The sequence below is a fragment of the Anastrepha obliqua genome, chromosome 6, assembly GCF_027943255.1.
Source record: "Anastrepha obliqua isolate idAnaObli1 chromosome 6, idAnaObli1_1.0, whole genome shotgun sequence".
NCBI classification, from domain to species: Eukaryota; Metazoa; Arthropoda; class Insecta; order Diptera; family Tephritidae; genus Anastrepha; species Anastrepha obliqua.
In genome coordinates, this window is record NC_072897.1 from 16,482,127 (window position 1) to 16,489,002 (window position 6,876).

The following is a 6,876-nucleotide window of genomic DNA, read 5'->3' on the forward strand; positions in this document are numbered from 1 at the left end:
ACCAATGATATTGAAGCATATAAATCGAATCATAACTATATGAAACTCGAATTTGAGCCATATTAAACTGGTAATATTGTGATTTTATGCCTGGTTTTCCATACGTTAGTTTAAATAGAGAGTTATGGAATATAACCTTGGCATATTGGCACTAAAATATATAATAAAGACATTTCAAATCAAACTGAAATGTATTGAAATGAATTTTTCCCATACATTTTTGACAATGTGAGGTGTGCATGGCAAAAAACACTCACGGTGAAGGCATGTGATATAATATGAAAATATCAAAAGTTAACTAACCAATGATATTGAAGCATATAAATCGAATCATAACTATATGAAACTCGAATTTGAGCCATATTAAACTGGTAATATTGTGATTTTATGCCTGGTTTTCCATACGTTAGTTTAAATAGAGAGTTATGGAATATAACCTTGGCATATTGGCACTAAAATATATAATAAAGACATTTCAAATCAAACTGAAATGTATTGAAATGAATTTTTCCCATACATTTTTGACAATGTGAGGTGTGCATGGCAAAAAACACTCACGGTGAAGGCATGTGAAATAATATGAAAATATCAAAAGTTAACTAACCAATGATATTGAAGCATATAAATCGAAGCATAACTATATGAAACTCGAATTTAAGCCATATTAAACTGGTAATATTGTGATTTTATGCCTGGTTTTCCATACGTTAGTTTAAATAGAGAGTTATGGAATATAACCTTGGCATATTGGCACTAAAATATATAATAAAGACATTTCAAATCAAACTGAAATGTATTGAAATGAATTTTTCCCATACATTTTTGACAATGTGAGGTGTGCATGGCAAAAAACACTCACGGTGAAGGCATGTGATATAATATGAAAATATCAAAAGTTAACTAACCAATGATATTGAAGCATATAAATCGAATCATAACTATATGAAACTCGAATTTAAGCCATATTAAACTGGTAATATTGTGATTTTATGCCTGGTTTTCCATACGTTAGTTTAAATAGAAAAAATTTTCGAATATATATACATATATGAAGAATCTATATTCTAATACTAACATGTTATGGAATATAACCTTGGCATATTGGCACTAAAATATATAATAAAGACATTTCAAATCAAACTGAAATGTATTGAAATGAATTTTTCCCATACATTTTTGACAATGTGAGGTGTGCATGGCAAAAAACACTCACGGTGAAGGCATGTGAAATAATATGAAAATATCAAAAGTTAACTAACCAATGATATTGAAGCATATAAATCGAATCATAACTATATGAAACTCGAATTTAAGCCATATTAAACTGGTAATATTGTGATTTTATGCCTGGTTTTCCATACGTTAGTTTAAATAGAAAAAATTTTCGAATATATATACATATATGAAGAATCTATATTCTAATACTAACATGTTATGGAATATAACCTTGGCATATTGGCACTAAAATATATAATAAAGACATTTCAAATCAAACTGAAATGTATTGAAATGAATTTTTCCCATACATTTTTGACAATGTGAGGTGTGCATGGCAAAAAACACTCACGGTGAAGGCATGTGAAATAATATGAAAATATCAAAAGTTAACTAACCAATGATATTGAAGCATATAAATCGAATCATAACTATATGAAACTCGAATTTAAGCCATATTAAACTGGTAATATTGTGATTTTATGCCTGGTTTTCCATACGTTAGTTTAAATAGAAAAAATTTTCGAATATATATACATATATGAAGAATCTATATTCTAATACTAACATGTTATGGAATATAACCTTGGCATATTGGCACTAAAATATATAATAAAGACATTTCAAATCAAACTGAAATGTATTGAAATGAATTTTTCCCATACATTTTTGACAATGTGAGGTGTGCATGGCAAAAAACACTCACGGTGAAGGCATGTGATATAATATGAAAATATCAAAAGTTAACTAACCAATGATATTGAAACATATAAATCGAATCATAACTATATGAAACTCGAATTTGAGCCATATTAAACTGGTAATATTGTGATTTTATGCCTGGTTTTCCATACGTTAGTTTAAATAGAGAGTTATGGAATATAACCTTGGCATATTGGCACTAAAATATATAATAAAGACATTTCAAATCAAACTGAAATGTATTGAAATGAATTTTTCCCATACATTTTTGACAATGTGAGGTGTGCATGGCAAAAAACACTCACGGTGAAGGCATGTGATATAATATGAAAATATCAAAAGTTAACTAACCAATGATATTGAAGCATATAAATCGAATCATAACTATATGAAACTCGAATTTAAGCCATATTAAACTGGTAATATTGTGATTTTATGCCTGGTTTTCCATACGTTAGTTTAAATAGAAAAAATTTTCGAATATATATACATATATGAAGAATCTATATTCTAATACTAACATGTTATGGAATATAACCTTGGCATATTGGCACTAAAATATATAATAAAGACATTTCAAATCAAACTGAAATGTATTGAAATGAATTTTTCCCATACATTTTTGACAATGTGAGGTGTGCATGGCAAAAAACACTCACGGTGAAGGCATGTGAAATAATATGAAAATATCAAAAGTTAACTAACCAATGATATTGAAGCATATAAATCGAAGCATAACTATATGAAACTCGAATTTAAGCCATATTAAACTGGTAATATTGTGATTTTATGCCTGGTTTTCCATACGTTAGTTTAAATAGAGAGTTATGGAATATAACCTTGGCATATTGGCACTAAAATATATAATAAAGACATTTCAAATCAAACTGAAATGTATTGAAATGAATTTTTCCCATACATTTTTGACAATGTGAGGTGTGCATGGCAAAAAACACTCACGGTGAAGGCATGTGATATAATATGAAAATATCAAAAGTTAACTAACCAATGATATTGAAGCATATAAATCGAATCATAACTATATGAAACTCGAATTTGAGCCATATTAAACTGGTAATATTATGATTTTATTCCTGGTTTTCCATACGTTAGTTTAAATAGAAAAAATTTTCGAATATATATACATATATGAAGAATCTATATTCTATACTAACATGTTATGGCATATTGGTGTTATTGTATTTTATTCCTGGTTTTCTATAGTTAGTTTAAATAGAAATAAATTTTTGAATTCAAAATTTTATATTCTATACTAGCATTACATAGAAATTATCCTCAACTGTTTGTTTCTTGTATAAATACAGGAAATTAAACAGATGATGAAGAGAAAAAAATAAGAAAAACAAAAATTTATAAGAAAAATTAAATTTTAAACAAAGGAAAAGAGGAGAAAATTTTTTCAATCATATATATTTATGATTAAAAAATAGAATTATGAAATTATTAATTTCAATTCAAAGAGAAAAATTATGTAATATATGAAATTATTACATTAAAAATGCATTTGAAAAAAAAGTAAAATGTTATTAAGAATGATAAATTATTTGAAAATTGGCAAATATTAAGAAGAAATATCGTTCTTATATTTTTATATAAAATATATAATATAGAGAACGAAAATTCTTTTTCATAAAAAACGGTTTTTGAATTTTGATAAGAAAAGCTAAAGGGGGGTCGCCCCTTTACTTTTTATATACACCGTAATTTATGAAATTTTCAAATATGAAAAACAAAGAAAAATATATAAATACAAATATTATTCTGGTTGATCCTGCCAGTAGTTATATGCTTGTCTCAAAGATTAAGCCATGCATGTCTAAGTACAAACAAATTAAAAGTGAAACCGCAAAAGGCTCATTATATCAGTTATGGTTCCATAGATCGTTAACAGTTACTTGGATAACTGTGGTAATTCTAGAGCTAATACATGCAATATAAACACGGACCTTATGGAACGTGTGCTTTTATTAGACTAAAACCAAGCGATCATTTGATCGTTAAATTGGTTGAACTCTAGATAACTTGCAGATCGTATGGTCCCGTACCGACGACAGATCTTTCAAATGTCTGCCCTATCAACTTTTGATGGTAGTATCTAGGACTACCATGGTTGCAACGGGTAACGGGGAATCAGGGTTCGATTCCGGAGAGGGAGCCTGAGAAACGGCTACCACATCTAAGGAAGGCAGCAGGCGCGTAAATTACCCACTCCCAGTTCGGGGAGGTAGTGACGAAAAATAACAATACAGGACTCATATCCGAGGCCCTGTAATTGGAATGAGTACACTTTAAATCCTTTAACAAGGACCTATTGGAGGGCAAGTCTGGTGCCAGCAGCCGCGGTAATTCCAGCTCCAATAGCGTATATTAAAGTTGTTGCGGTTAAAACGTTCGTAGTTGAATTTGTGCTTCATACGGGTAGTACAACTATATATTGTGGTATGTACATTACCTTATGTATGTAAGCGTATTACCGGTGGAGTTCTTATATATAATTAATACAATGTATTTTTTATATATTCCTCCTATTTAAACCTACTTCAGTGCTCTTCATCGAGTGTTGTTGTGGGCCGGTACAATTACTTTGAACAAATTAGAGTGCTTAAAGCAGGCTCCAAATGCCTGAATATTTTGTGCATGGAATAATGAAATAAGACCTCTGTTCTACTTTCATTGGTTTTTAGATCAAGAGGTAATGATTAATAGAAGCAGTTTGGGGGCATTAGTATTACGACGCGAGAGGTGAAATTCTTGGACCGTCGTAAGACTAACTTAAGCGAAAGCATTTGCCAAAGATGTTTTCATTAATCAAGAACGAAAGTTAGAGGTTCGAAGGCGATCAGATACCGCCCTAGTTCTAACCATAAACGATGCCAGCTAGCAATTGGGTGTAGCTACTACTATGGCTCTCTCAGTCGCTTCCCGGGAAACCAAAGCTTTTGGGCTCCGGGGGAAGTATGGTTGCAAAGCTGAAACTTAAAGGAATTGACGGAAGGGCACCACCAGGAGTGGAGCCTGCGGCTTAATTTGACTCAACACGGGAAAACTTACCAGGTCCGAACATAAGCGTGTAAGACAGATTGATAGCTCTTTCTCGAATCTATGGGTGGTGGTGCATGGCCGTTCTTAGTTCGTGGAGTGATTTGTCTGGTTAATTCCGATAACGAACGAGACTCAAATATATTAAATAGATGCTTTCAGGATTATGATGTTGAAACTTATATAGCCTTCTTTCATGCGTACATCTTGAATGTACAAGTGTTTGAATGTGTTTATATAAGTGGAGTCGTACCTGTTGGTTTGTCCCATTATAAGGACACTAGCTTCTTAAATGGACAAATTGCGTCTAGCAGTAACGAGATTGAGCAATAACAGGTCTGTGATGCCCTTAGATGTCCTGGGCTGCACGCGCGCTACAATGAAAGTATCAACGTGTATTTCCTAGACCGAGAGGTCCGGGTAAACCGCTGAACCACTTTCATGCTTGGGATTGTGAACTGAAACTGTTCACATGAACTTGGAATTCCCAGTAAGTGCGAGTTATTAACTCGCATTGATTAAGTCCCTGCCCTTTGTACATACCGCCCGTCGCTACTACCGATTGAATTATTTAGTGAGGTCTCCGGACGTGATCACTGTGACGCCTCGTGTGTCACGGTTGTTTCGCAAAAGTTGACCGAACTTGATTATTTAGAGGAAGTAAAAGTCGTAACAAGGTTTCCGTAGGTGAACCTGCGGAAGGATCATTATTGTGTTCCATATCCGTAAGAAAAACAAACAAACAAACAAACAAACAGACAAGCAAACAAACGAACAAAAAGAAAAAAAAAAAAAAAAAAAAAAGAAAAAAAAAAAAAATTTATATAATTATTTTGAATCCATAATTCTTTTTATTCTTTTTCATTCAATTTGTGATCCATCAATTATATCATATTAAATATAATATATGATGGTACATTTTGTAATGTTTTTTCTTATTTTTTTCTTTTAAAAACCTTTAAACATGAAAATAAAAAGTTGTACTTATTATTCATTTGATTGAATGATAAGTTAATTTGTTCACAATAACAAAAGTGGTATATATTTATTATATTATTATATATACATAAAATGATTAAAAAAATACAAAATAATTGAATCATAATAAATACCACCACTGTATTATTGTTGAACTAAGACATTCGCAACTTAATAAAAATGTTTAGAGTTAAATATATTTGATATATATTATTGAAAGAAAATCAATTTATATATTATTAATATTATTTAATTTTACTCTTTCAATTAATATATGCAAAAAAAAATTGACATTTGTTATAAATAAAAATAAATAAAAAAATACTCTAAGCGGTGGATCACTTGGCTCATGGGTCGATGAAGAACGCAGCAAACTGTGCGTCATCGTGTGAACTGCAGGACACATGAACATCGACATTTTGAACGCATATCGCAGTCCATGCTGTTATGTACATTAAATTCAATTTTAAAGTACTGCTTGGACTACATATGGTTGAGGGTTGTAAGACTATGCTAAATAAGTTGCTTATTCTTTTATAAAAATAATTGAATTTAAGCAAATGTGTATATTATTGGATTTTAAATAATTCATAATATTAATAGCAAAAAAAATAAAGATATATAATGAATTTTATTTATTATATATTCTTTAAAAAAAAAATCCTCTCAAATAAAATGAAATGATGAAAATATTGAATCTAAGTATTCTTTACAAAAAATTTTCATATTATTTATATATATATATAAAATAATAATTTATATATGTAATTAAAAGGAGGAATGTCTAGCATAAAAATTAAATTTTTTATTCTAGGATTGCCTCATTTTACATTATTATTATTTTTATATATTTACAATATATAAAAGGAGAAAAGAAAAATAGAGATGAAAAGATGATATAATTTTTTTATTAAATTGTGA

At 29.9% G+C, this 6,876-nt stretch overlaps 1 non-coding gene and 1 pseudogene across 1 annotated transcript; both read left to right on the forward strand.

The window, feature by feature from the left end:
• The first annotated feature begins 3,696 nt into the window (after positions 1 to 3,696).
• On the forward strand, positions 3,697 to 5,687 carry LOC129251070 (small subunit ribosomal RNA). Its single transcript, XR_008582903.1, has one exon. It is a non-coding gene; the product is annotated as a small subunit ribosomal RNA (ribosomal RNA).
• Positions 5,688 to 6,277: 590 nt separating this feature from the next.
• LOC129251083 (5.8S ribosomal RNA) lies at positions 6,278 to 6,458 on the forward strand (annotated as a pseudogene).
• Positions 6,459 to 6,876: the final 418 nt, after the last annotated feature.